Raw genomic sequence first — 12584 nt, 5'->3', positions numbered from 1 at the left:
ACGGCAGCGTCTGGGGGCCCATCCATTCGGCCTGTGGAACCATCAGCCTTATAAAGTTCAGGAATTCAATTGTGGCTTTACCCTTTCCTTCCCTTTTGTAACCCGCTCTGACTGCTGGGCTGGGTCACTTACCATCATTTCAGATCGGTCTGTCTCTAGGTAATCTCCTCGTTTGAATATTTTCTCTCTGACGGGCGCGTCTGGGGAATCTCGACTCAGGTTAACCACGGCTGGTGCCGTCCGTTACCCTTCGATGGGACGATGAACTAATCAACGAGCGTACACTGACCCAGGGGGGTCCGGAGCTGTGCAAGATGCACATTCCCGGGGGCAAGGCGGGGGCTGTGGGCTGTGCGGGCGTCTCCCTCTACACGGTGCCGGAGGGGCCGGCACAGCCTGCGTATCTGTGCTGGCTGGGCCGTCACAGGCTAATGGCTGGGGAGAGCAAGGCCCGGAAAAGGCTGCCGGTCACTGGCAGAGCCGTGGGAGAGGTGCTCTGGGCTGGAGAGTTAAGGGGACACTGCTCTTTGAAAGTCCAGCTCGCACCCTGGTGTCACAAAGGGACCTCGTGAGGTGGCTAGTCCCGTCCCTGCACTCGTGGCAGGACTGAGTATTAGAGTCACAGAATCACAGAGTATCCAGGTTGGAAGGGACCTCAAGAGGTATCTAGTCCAACCCCCTGCTCAAAGCAGGACCAATCCCCAACTAAATCAAATTATCTAGAGCATCCCTGAGAGGGGTTTGTCCAACCTGCTCTTAAACATCCCCAATGACGGAGATTCCACAACCTCCCTAGGCAATTTATTCCAGTGCTTAACCACCGTGACAGGTAGGAAGTTTTTCCTAATGTCCAACCTAAACCGCCCTTGCTGCAATTTAAGCCCATTACTTCTTGTCCTGTCCTCAGAGGTTAAGAAGAGCAATTTTTCTCCCTCCTCCTTGTAACAACCTTTTACATACTTGAAAACTGTTCTCATGTCCTCTCTCAGTCTTCTCTTCTCCAGACTAAACACACCCAGTGTTTTCAATCTTCCCTCATAGCTCATGTTTTCTAGACCTTTCATCATTTTTGTTGCTGTTCTCTGGACTCTCTCCAATTTGCCCACATCCTTCCTGAAATGTGGTGCCCAGAACTGGACACAATACTCCAGTTGAGGCCTAATCAGTTGAGTGGAAGAATTACTTCTCGTGTCTTGCTTACAACACCCCTGCTAATACCTCCCAGAAGGATGTTTGCTTTTGTTGCAACAGCGTTACACTCTTGTCTCATATTTAGCTTGTGATCCACTCTGACCCCCAGATCCCTTTCCACAGGACTCCTTCCTCGGCCGTCATTGCCCATTGTGTATGTGTGCAACTGATTGGTCCTTCCTAAGTGGAGCACTTTGCATTTGTCCTTATTGAATTTCATCCTATTGGCTTCAGATGATTTCTCCAGTTTGTCCAGATCATTCTGAATTTTAATCCTGTCCTCCAAAGCACTTTCATCCTCTCCCAGCTTCGTATCAGCCGCAAAATGTACCAGTGTCCTCCCTATGCTATTATCTAAATCATTGATGGGATATTGAGGGGACAGAGGCCCCCATCTGTCAGCATCCCAGGACGTGAGCTGCCTGCCGGTGGCCCATATCTGAGATCGTACAAGGGGACTGTCGAGATGACCTGGCCTCTGACATGTCAAGTCTCACCCATTGGGTGTGGGACTCACACACTGGCCAGTTCCCTCACGCACACACCTATCCTTAGCTCCCTCCTTTGAGTAAAAATATGTCAGCAGGACCGGAATGACTCCCCCCTGACAGACAGCTGGGCGGGGGAGAGACTGCCGGAGCAAACTAGATTTACATGAACACACCTGCTCTGCCTAGGTACCCAGCAGACAGAGCTGCGTTGCTCCGAGTGATCAGCTTTGGCTGGTGTTGGCTTACACGTCACTTTAGTGCTGAACGCTGGGGAGTGAAATGTTATCAGTGTTGTTGTCTTTACTGTATGAATAAAGGGGAGCAGAACTGTGCTTAACCTGTCCCCAGTGGAGGGGGGGGGGGAGTCACCCTCAGCTGAAAGGACCTTGCTAAGCCAGGGACTCAAATGCCGGAGCCCTGCCTGGTTTAGCTTGTTCCTCCCGTTGTTCAAGACACAGATAAACAGCTTTTGTTATGTCAAGTGCTCGCGAGAGCTGACACTCACCGAGGGCTGGGGGTGACCTCAAGAGACTGACCTGCCGAGGTCACCACAGAGGCAAGTGGCAGCAGAAGGTGAGTAAAGGATGGCCAGCAAGAGCAGCTGGTGGAGCGGTGAGGCGGTTAGTGGAGAGGAGACGTGGCTGGCGGGGCGGCTAGCGGAGAGGAGACGTGGCTGGCGGGGCGGCTAGCGGAGAGGCGCCGTGGCTGGCAGGGCGGCTAGTGGAGAGGAGCCGTGGCTGGCGGGGCGGTTAGCGGAGAGGCACCGTGGCTGGTGGGGCGGTTAGTGGAGAGGAGCCGTGGCTGGCGGGGCGGCTAGCGGAGAGGAGCCGTGGCTGGTGAGGCGGCTAGTGGAGAGGAGCCGTGGCTGGCGGGGCGGTTAGTGGAGAGGAGACGTGGCTGGCGGGGCGGCTAGCGGAGAGGAGACGTGGCTGGCGGGGTGGCTAGTGGAGAGGAGACGTGGCTGGCGGGGTGGCTAGCAGAGAGGAGCCGTGGCTGGCGGGGCGGTTAGTGGAGAGGAGCCGTGGCTGGCGGGGCGGCTAGCGGAGAGGCACCGTGGCTGGCGGGGCGGCTAGCGGAGAGGAGACGTGGCTGGCGGGGTGGCTAGTGGAGAGGAGACGTGGCTGGCGGGGTGGCTAGCAGAGAGGAGCCGTGGCTGGCGGGGCGGTTAGTGGAGAGGAGACGTGGCTGGCGGGGCAGCTAGCGGAGAGGCACCGTGGCTGGCGGGGCGGCTAGCGGAGAGGAGACGTGGCTGGCGGGGTGGCTAGTGGAGAGGAGACGTGGCTGGCGGGGTGGCTAGTGGAGAGGCACTGTGGCTGGCGAGGCGGCTAGCGGAGAGGCACCGTGGCTGGCGGGGCGGTTAGTGGAGAGGCGCCGTGGCTGGTGGGGCGGCTAGTAGAGAGGAGCCGTGGCTGGTGGGGCAGTTAGCGGAGAGGCGCCGTGGCTGGCGGGGCGGCTAGTAGAGAGGAGCCGTGGCTGGTGGGGCAGTTAGCGGAGAGGCACCGTGGCTGGTGGGGCGGCTAGTGGAGAGGCACCGTGGCTGGTGGGGCGGCTAGTGGAGAGGCACCGTGGCTGGCAGGGGGACCAGCCAAATCAAGTGCTCAGAGGGGGGAACAAGCCAGGTGCCTTCTCCTGGGTGGGAGGGGAGCTCACACAGACGCGGGGTCCTCACTGACCAGGGACCCCCCTGTGAGTGGGGCGCGGTGGAGGGAGACGGGAGGGGTACAGGAAAGGAACTGGGGGTTGTAGGTCTCAGGAACACGTGGGGGAAGCTCTGCCCCATGCACTCTGGGGCAGGCGTCCTGCTCACAGCGTTATGTGTATGAATCCTGCTTGTGGCATTTCCCCTAATTAACACCGGGCGACTTCCCTCCTCTCGTGAAAAGTGTCTTTTCTACACTCAGACTCTGTGCTATGAGTGGGGAAGTTTTGCCTCTCAGCGGTGCCCGGGGGTGGGGGGGTGTAATTTCCCCAAGTTACTGGCTGGGGGCTGGAGCCGGTTCTGTGCTGTGTCGGTGCAGAGGAACCCCTAGATATTGAACGTGGCCCTGGTTGCTGCCGGCTCCACCTGGCAGAAGGTGTGACGGGATCTCTGGGGTGCAGCCGGGACTGTGGGACTGCTGGGCCCCCTGAACTCTCCAGCCTGAGCTGTCTATCGCAATGCTTTCCTAGTGACCAGCAGCCACCCCTCCAGGCGCTGTGATCACTCAGCACAACCACACACAGTTCGATTGCATGAATGCTCCCAGAGCCGCTCACGAATCACACCGAGACAGGCACCAAACAAATCCCCCCGCAGCTCCCAGCCTCGTACTTCAGGAATGTACCGTCCTGCGCTGCTCAAGACGAGCAATGAAATGTATTCATTGGTTCCCCACTTCATGAATGGAAAGTGGACATAGACCAGCCTTTGTAACCTGAGCAGATTCACCAAACACTTCTTACAAACTCACTGGGAAAGATAAACAGTAAAAGAAGTTTATTGACCACCAAAGATATTAGGAAACACTATTTCACTAGGAGGGTGGTGAAACACTGGAATGGGTTCCCTAGGGAGGTGGTGCAATCTCCTTCCTTAGAGGTTTTTAAGGCCCAGCTTGACAAAGCCCTGGCTGGGATGATTTAGTTGGGGTTGGTCCTGCTTTGAGCAGGGGGTTGGACTAGATACCTCCTGAGGGCCCTTCCAACCCTGATAGTCTATGATTCTATGAAAGGCAAAAAGTCAGAGTTAGTTACCAAAAGAAATAAAACATAAGCCTGCAGTCTGACCTCTCAACCCTACTAGGCTGGGCAACATCTAGGCTAAGTAGCTTTTCTCCCCCCACTGGATATTGCAGTTCCTCGTACACAGATTTCACCCTTGAAACCTGGCCCAGTCCCCTCAGTTGGGGTCTTCAGAGTGTCCTTGTTGTTGCAGCGTAGGTGGGGGGGAGGAGAAAGGCCCAGCGTGGGGCCCCTGTGTCTGTTTTATACCCTCAGTCCATGGGCTTGGGGGGCACAAGGCCAGGCCTGTCTGGGGGCGTTGCTGAGTCCCCAGGCCAGGCTGAGGCAATTCCCCTGGTGGGGCCTCGTGCAGGTGAGTCATTGCGTTGTAGCTCCCTGGCTGGACAATGGCTGGTGATGGTTGTTTCACACCCCGCCCAGGTGTTGGTTACTTTCCTTGCTGTTTCCTCTGGGGAGCCAATATCTGGCTGATTCCCCAACTCACAGCACGTTCTCAGTGACAACCACACAACACACGCTCAGAGCTTGCACTAATGACACGTATTTAGCTAGAACAGGGACTTTCAGCGGATACCTCACACGCCCTGCTGGCTATGCAAGATCACAATTATACACCGATGAGGAATGTGGGGGCTATAGGGCGCCCCCCAAGGTACAGAATGTCACACCCCCATTCTGCCGGGTGCCCGGGGCTGTCACTACCTGGCGGGGTGGATGTGGTGCTGGCCCCTGGCCAGGCCGATCCGGCTGCACGTGGGGCTCAGAGCTCTGCCCTTCGGCTCCCAGACCCCCGCTCGCACTGCTGCCCGACCCCCAGGGCTGCCGTGGCATGAAGCCAAGCGAGCGTTTCGGCTACTGCCCCCTCGGCTGGCTGCTGCCCGGTGACACCTGCTCTCGCGGGGACCCGACCCCCCGTCCCTGCCGTATCGGAGCGCGTCGGCGTGGCCTGACACTTAGTCCCATTGACCTGCCCCTCCCTGGCCCCGGAGTGTCTAGGGCCAGAGGCAGGAGTGGGGGCTGTCGTTTGGGGGTGAGGCGTCACATATATGACAATACTCTGCCATGACCTGGACAAACCTCACGGAATTAAGCTGAGGTATTTTGGGAGCCCTTTGTACCGAAAACGTGAACGTTACCCTGCTCCTGTGGGGCTGTCTAGTGGTCACCTCGTGGGCCAGCCGGGGTGAAGGGGGTTTCCTCAGGCTCCCGGGGGGGGAGGGGAAGGGAAATGACCCCACTCGGCTCTGTCCTTCTGGAGCTGCGCTCTGAGCCCAGCCCCCGTGCCCGGCTCACCCCCCTTCAGGGCTCTGCCAGGAGCCAGGCTGGGCAGCCGCGCGGCTCGCCGCCCCGTCCCGGGTCTGGTTTGGTGCGAAGGGGGCGATGGACTGGGAGGCGCAGGACAGTCCCGGCTGGGCGCTGGGGCGAGCGCCGGTACGGTCACTAGCCTGCGTGTCGTGTCTCTGGCTGCGGGAATGTGTTTTCTCTGCACTGCTTTTACCTCCGGGATAAAGGGGCCGTCGTGGAAGGGCTGGTGGCACCTGGCCCGTGGCGGTTAGACCAGGCACTGTGACTGAGGAGAAAAGCAAACAGAGGGGTGGCCAGGCAGCCGGACTCTCTGGGGTGCTCACGGCGTAGGCAGGGCGCGGGAAATGCCCCGGGCAGGGGGGAGAGAGAGACACGGGCTCCCCCGGAGAGGCGCTGGCTGGGGAGCCTGAGGAGGGTGCCCGGCTGGTACAGGGGCCGGGCCCTGAGCTGTGGCAGGGGGTGTTTCATTAATACAGGCACCAGCCAACGTCTGCAGGGAAACCTGCCGCCCCTGGGCCTGTCCCTGGCCCCGGGAACCAGTGGGGTGATGCCCACGGGGGTCGGGCCCTACGGGAACTCAGGCATTCGGGCGTCTATCTTTCGGGGAAGAAGGAGCCCCGGGATGACGGGGTGCCAGGGATACTCGGTGCGTGTTACTAGCCACCCCGCCTACTGCGATTCCTCCTCCCGCTCCTCCCCACTGCGGCCCGCCTGCATCTTCCTGCACAAGGGCATCGCTGAGAAGCATAGGGTGAGACACCTGGTTCTGCGAGGGGAGCGGGGACGGGGAGCCCGGACTCCTGGGTTCTCTTCTGGCTCTGGGAGGGGTGTGGGGTGTAGTGGGGTAGAGCAGGGGGGGCTGGGAGCCAGGACTCCTGGGTTCTCTCCTGGCTCTGGGAGGGGTGTGGGGGCTGGTGGTTAGAGCAGGGGGGGCTGGGAGCCAGGATTCCTGGGTTCTCTCCCCGGCTCTGGGAGGGGAGTGGGGGCTGGTGGTTAGAGCAGGAGGGGCTGGGAGCCAGGACTCCTGGGTTCTCTCCCCGGCTCTGGGAGGGGAGTGGGGGCTGGTGGTTAGAGCAGGGGGGCTGGGAGCCAGGACTCCTGGGTTCTCTCCCTGGCTCTGGGAGGGGAGTGGGGTTGTCACAGAGTGTGGGGGACTCAGGGCCCTGCACCCCCGGCTTCCTGCGATTCACCATGACTCTCAGCCAGCCAGTAAAGCAGAAGGTTTATTTAGACGACAGGAACACAGTCCAAGACAGGTCTTGCAGGCACAGACAACAGGACCCCTCTCAGATAGGTCCATCTTGGGGTCCCAGGGCACCACAGCCCCCTTGGGAGGTCAGAGTCCCATCTGCCTCCCAGCCATGTCACCAGCCAGCTCCTGAAACTCTCTCCCCAGCCTTTGTTCAGTTTCCCGGGCAAAGGTGTCACCTGGCCTCTAACCCCTTCCTGGGTTCTCATGTTACATGCTCAGGTATTCTCCCTCGGTCAGTCTCCCCTTCCCCAATGCAGACCATCCTAGCCAACCTCCCCTGTCAGCATTCACAGACCACATTAAGAACAGTCCCAGTTCGTCACACAGGGCACTGCAAGGAGTGGGGCAGGGGAATGGGGCAGGACCAGCGGGCGATGGGGTGAGTCTGTAGGGTGCCCTGTGGGAACGCTGCCTGCGACGGCCCCAGATGCCCACGGGGGGGCGCCCCTGCCTGGCAGAGCAGCAGCCCCTGGTGATTCAACTCAGCGTCTGGAGCCCCTCAGGCCAACGCTGCCCACAGCACTGGGGCCAGACCCGAGCTCCTGGGGGCAGGGCCCTGTCCTGTGTCTGGGCAGCGCCCGGCACCACGGGGCCCTGCTCCAGGACTGGGGCTCTCAGGTGCTCTGGGGACACAGAGAATCAATAACAACCGGGGACCAAGCGCTGAATCCGAATGAAACCAGCATCTGCCCCGTCTGCTTGTTCCCTGGCTCAGTCCCTCCTTCCCCGGACCCCCGGGGTGGGGAGGGCCCAGTGCCCAGCGCACGGGTCCCCATGGAGAACAACCCGCGCTGGCGGCTCCGATCCCTGTGCGGAGCAGCCCCTGCAGAGACCGGCCCTGGCCAGGTGCAGAATCGGGTGCAGGCTAGAGGTGGGAACGGGGCGGCACAGAGAGGGGCAGGCAGCCGGCGGGCCAGCGGGGAGGTGGAGCCAGCGGCACTTTCTCTCCAGCGTCCCATAGGAGCCGTGACCCCAGCGTGTTCCCAGCCCCCCAGCATTGCTGATCCCGGCGGGGCTCGGCCGTCGCAGACCGGCTCCCTTTGGAACGCGAGCGACGTGCCTGAGACCAAGGGACGACATCTGTCTACACTGCTCAAAATATCACCCCTGCCATAAACCCGCCTGGAGACTGGCTTCAAACCCCCCTCTCTCCTCCCCGCGCCTGAGTGCGCTCTCGCCCGGCCGGCCGGCACTCGTCTGATTTATACCGCTCGGGGGGACGCGGCCCTGGGGTCTGGGCACCAGGCCCAGGCAACCCCCCCGTTACCAGAGTCCTTGTGGCTGCTGAGAGCCGTGAGCCAGGAGCCACTTTCTGCTTCTGTCTCCAGGGACATCAACTTTCTAATCTCACAAAGCCCAACACCCTTGCCCCGCCCCTTCCCCGAGGCCCCGCCTCTGCCCTGCCCCATCTCCCTCCATTCCCCCTCCCTCCGTCGCTTACTCTCCCCCACCCCCACTCACTTTCACCGGTCTGGGGCATGGGGTTGGGGTGTGGGTGGGAGGGGATACAGGGTGCAGGCTCCAGGAGGGAGTTTGGGTGTCGGAGGGGGTACAGGGCTGGGGCAGGGGGTTGGGGTGCGGGAGGGGGTACAGGGTGCAGGCTCTGGGAAGGAGTTTGGGTGTTGGAGGGGGTACAGGGCTGGGGCAGGAGATTGGGGTGCACGGGGGTGAGGGGTTTGGGGTGTGGGAGGGGGCTCAGGGCTGGGGCAGGGAGTTGGGGTGCAGGAAGGGGTGTGGGGAGCAGGCTCAGGGTGGCCTCAGGCGACTCCCAGAAGCAGCCAGCAAGTCCAGCTCCTAGGCAGAGAGGCCAGGGGGCTCTGTGCGCTGGCCCCCAGCCAATGGGAGCTGTGGAGCCGGCGCTCGGGGTGGGGGCAGTGCATGGAGCCCCCATGGCCCCCCCCGTGCCCAGGAGCCTGAGGGAAATGCCGGGCGCGTCCGGGAGCCGTGCGGAGCTGGGAGCCGTGTGGAGCCGGGCAGGCAGGGAGCTGACACCCTTCAGACACAATCTCTGCCCCCAGAGCTAGAAATCCTCCCTCTGGCAAGTGACGCCCGGTGGCTAGAGCTGGGTGAAACTTGTCAAGCAAATCCTTTTTGGGGAAAAACGCAGATTTGGCGACTCCGGGACATTTCAGCTCCCAATTTCCTTTTTCTTTTTAAAAACGTAAGCAACGGTTTCAAATGCCTGAAATCTAAACAAACCGTTTCCTTTCGAACGACTTTTGTTCCCAGACTGACAGATCCCGCGGCCAGAGGGGACCCCGGCGATCAGCTGCTCTGGGCCCCTGCACCACCCGGGCCAGAGACCTGCCCTGAACTAGCTTTCGGCTGCGTCCGTCAGCCTGAGTCCCCCTGGGGTTGGCCTGAGTCCCCCCAGGGTTGGCCTGAGTCCCCCTGGGATTGGCCTGAATCCCCCTGGGGTTTGGCCTGAGTCCCCCTGGGATTGGCCTGAGTCCCCCTGGGGTTTGGCCTGAGTCCCCCTGGGATTGGCCTGAATCCCCCCGGGATTGGCCGTCTCAGTCGGTGGCAATTCTGGCACCTTTTGCTTTTGGTTCAAGGTGAAGCAATTCCCCCCCAACACCCCCACCCCCACCCCGATGTTTTCAGCACTGCCGGGAAATCAGAAAACCCGGGACTCGCCCACCTTAGCTGTGCCCTGAGTTCAGTTTCCCTGTGACCGCGTGTCCCCCACCCGCTCTCCAGGGCCTGCCCCTGCGTGGAGGGAGAAATGCCGCCGAGGGCTGCCTGCACTGCAGACACGGAAAAAGAACAGGAGTACTTGTGGCACCTTAGAGACTAACACATTTATTAGAGCATAAGCTTTCGTGGGCTACAGCCCACTTCTTAAAGCTTATGCTCTAATAAATGTGTTAGTCTCTAAGGTGCCACAAGTACTCCTGTTCTTTTTGCGGATACAGACTAACACGGCTGCTACTCTGAATGCAGACCCGGAGCCACCCGGGAGCCAGCTCTGCTCTCCCCAGCCCGGGTACCGGAGCCGTGAAGCCACAGCAGCCGGGGCCGCGGGGGGGCTGGTACAGCCTGGGCTATTTGAACTCTGTTCTGAGACGTGAACCCCCTGAGGAAATCCCATCGGAACAGGCTGGGCTGCTCCCGAATCCCGCGCCGGGCTGGGAGCCTGGGGGGGAAATGCCCTGTGCCCCCAGGGAGGTGAGAATTGAAAGCCCCACACTGTGACCCCCAGGCCATGAACACGTCCCCCCCGCCGAGCCCCACGCCCTGCCCTGAGCACACAGTCACTGGCCCTGCTTTGCTGCTGTCCGCCCGGGACGTGTCCCCTGAGCGCAGCCTGCGTGGTTTGCGTCTCGCAACAGGTCTCTGATGTCAGAAGCGAGGCTCTGGTATCCGGCCCTGACCACACAGAGTGGAAAGTAGTAACTTCGCGCTCTGTCTGTGTCGCCCCTTCCTGTCGCCTGGCCCCTCGCCCCCGACCCCCTCGCCTGGGTCTGCACCAGGCCTGCCACGGGCGCGGCCAGCTCTGGCTCGCCAGCGCGACTCCGTCTGCTGTGAATACCCGGACACGGGTCCCCGGTAGATGGGAGCCCAGACCGAGCAGGCGTCGCTACCAGCTACTACAGGGAGCATTGAGGGGGCTCAGTGGGGGGCCCCGCCCCTCTGAGAACTGACCCCAGTGAGGGGGCAGAGCAGGGGCCAGTGCCAGTCAGAGAGGAGACCGTACGGCCCTGACCCTTGCGAGTCATTACCAATCTCCACGCCGCTGTCCCGAGGGTCGGGCTGCTAACCCAGCGTCCCGGCAACGTCTCCCTCGATGTCATGCAAGGCCCCCTGTGATCATCTGTTTCAGAGTAGCAGCCGTGTTAGTCTGTATCCACAAAAAGAAGAACAGGAGTACTTGTGGCACCTTAGAGACTAACAAATTTATTAGAGCATAAGCTTTTGTGGACTACAGCCGAAGAAGTGGGTTGTAGCCCACGAAAGCTTATGCTCTAATAAATTTGTTAGTCTCTAAGGTGCCACAAGTACTCCTGTTCTTCTTTTTGTGATCATCTGGTCTGACCTCCTGTACGGCACAGGCCAGAGACCTGCACCAAATCACCCAGAGCAGAGCATTTAGCAAAGCAACCGGTCCTGATTTACACATGGGCAGGGCCGGAGAATCCACCACAGCCCTGGGGAATTGTTCCAGGGGTTAGTTACTGCCACTGTTAAACATGTGTCTTATTGTCAGCTTCTGCTTCCAGCCACTGGATCATGTCAGACCTTCCTCTGCTAGTGTGACGAGCCCGTTAGTAAATCTCTGCTCCCCACGTAGGTACTTGCGGGCTGGGACCAAATCACCCCTTCACCTTCTCTTTGTGAGGCCGACCAGATGGGCACCTGGAGTCTGTCACTACAAGGCAGGGGGTCAAATCCCGGAATCCTTCTCACGGCTCTTCTCTGACCCCTCTCCAATCGATTAACATCCTACTTCAACCAGGGCTGGACACAGCGTTCCAGCCGCGGCCGCACCAGAGATAAAGGAACCTCTCGGCTCCTACTCGAGATTCCGACTGCGTCTGTCACGGCCAGAAGGGCACAGTCTGTCCATGCACCTCAGCCTCCGGCATAACCCAGCCAGAGAACCTCCCCCAGCGATACCGGCCTCCAGCCCAGAACAGCCGGCTGAGCTGCTGGTATCTGTTAACTGAGATGTCAGACGGGCCAGCTCTTGTCTCAGAGCAATCGGCTCAGGCTCTCTGCAGACTCAGGTGTCCCCCTTAGTGGCTGACACCAACCCGGGGGGTGGGGACCAGGCGCCCCCAGACAGGGGGAGTAACTAACACAGCAGAATGGAGACAACTGATGCAAGTTGCAGTTGTGTTGATTCCTACTCCCCCACTGCCGTATAACCAGTTAGAAAATCCAAACACGCAGAAGCAAACACCGAAACCCTTTGCTGAGTGCCCGTTGTTCATGGGGTCACCTCTCTCCATCCCAGAGGTGACTGCACTCATGTGCAGGGATCCTAGAAATCCGTTTGCCACAGAAATAGGCAGAGTTTGTGCTTTTACAGAGAATCTTTAGTTGTTACATTTTGTGAAAAAATCCAAATATACCCAGTAGAACCCCATTGATCTGAGCCGCCATTATCCGGCTCGCCAGACTCACCCGACCACCAGCTGCACAGGCCTGACCGCGGCTGGGGCTCGGGGGGGTGGTCAGCCCCAGCCCCCGCCCCCGCCCCAGGCCAGTGGTTCAGTTAATACGGAGAGCCGGGTAATGGGGGCTCAACGGGGTTCTGCTGTACATCCATAAACCATTGTGTTCAACTGGTACCTATCGCTATACTGTGGCCGGGGAACTAAAGTTCAGTGTTTCATTTTATTTGCAGAAAAATGTGGATTTTTATGGGGGTTTTTATCAGAAAATTTGGGGGTTTTTATCATGGAAAACTAGGATCCCTGCTTGTGTGAAAAATGCCTCTAAACCCGTAAATGCTTGTGCAGTTCTGCTGTTCAGAGCAGCGGGTTCCAGCCCAGAAGTGGCTGCCTGGCGGAGCTGAGGGAAGTGACTACAGCAGACACAGTCGGGTCTGTGTAAAGCACTTTGTGGTGGGCCAGGCTAAGGAGGGGATGGGAATGGAGAGGGTTACTACCGAGCCTCCC

The sequence above is a fragment of the Chrysemys picta genome, chromosome 4 (assembly GCF_011386835.1).
Source record: "Chrysemys picta bellii isolate R12L10 chromosome 4, ASM1138683v2, whole genome shotgun sequence".
In the NCBI taxonomy this organism is placed as follows: Eukaryota; Metazoa; Chordata; order Testudines; family Emydidae; genus Chrysemys; species Chrysemys picta.
The sequence above is the reverse complement of the archived record's forward strand: the minus strand, read 5'-3'. Positions refer to the sequence as shown.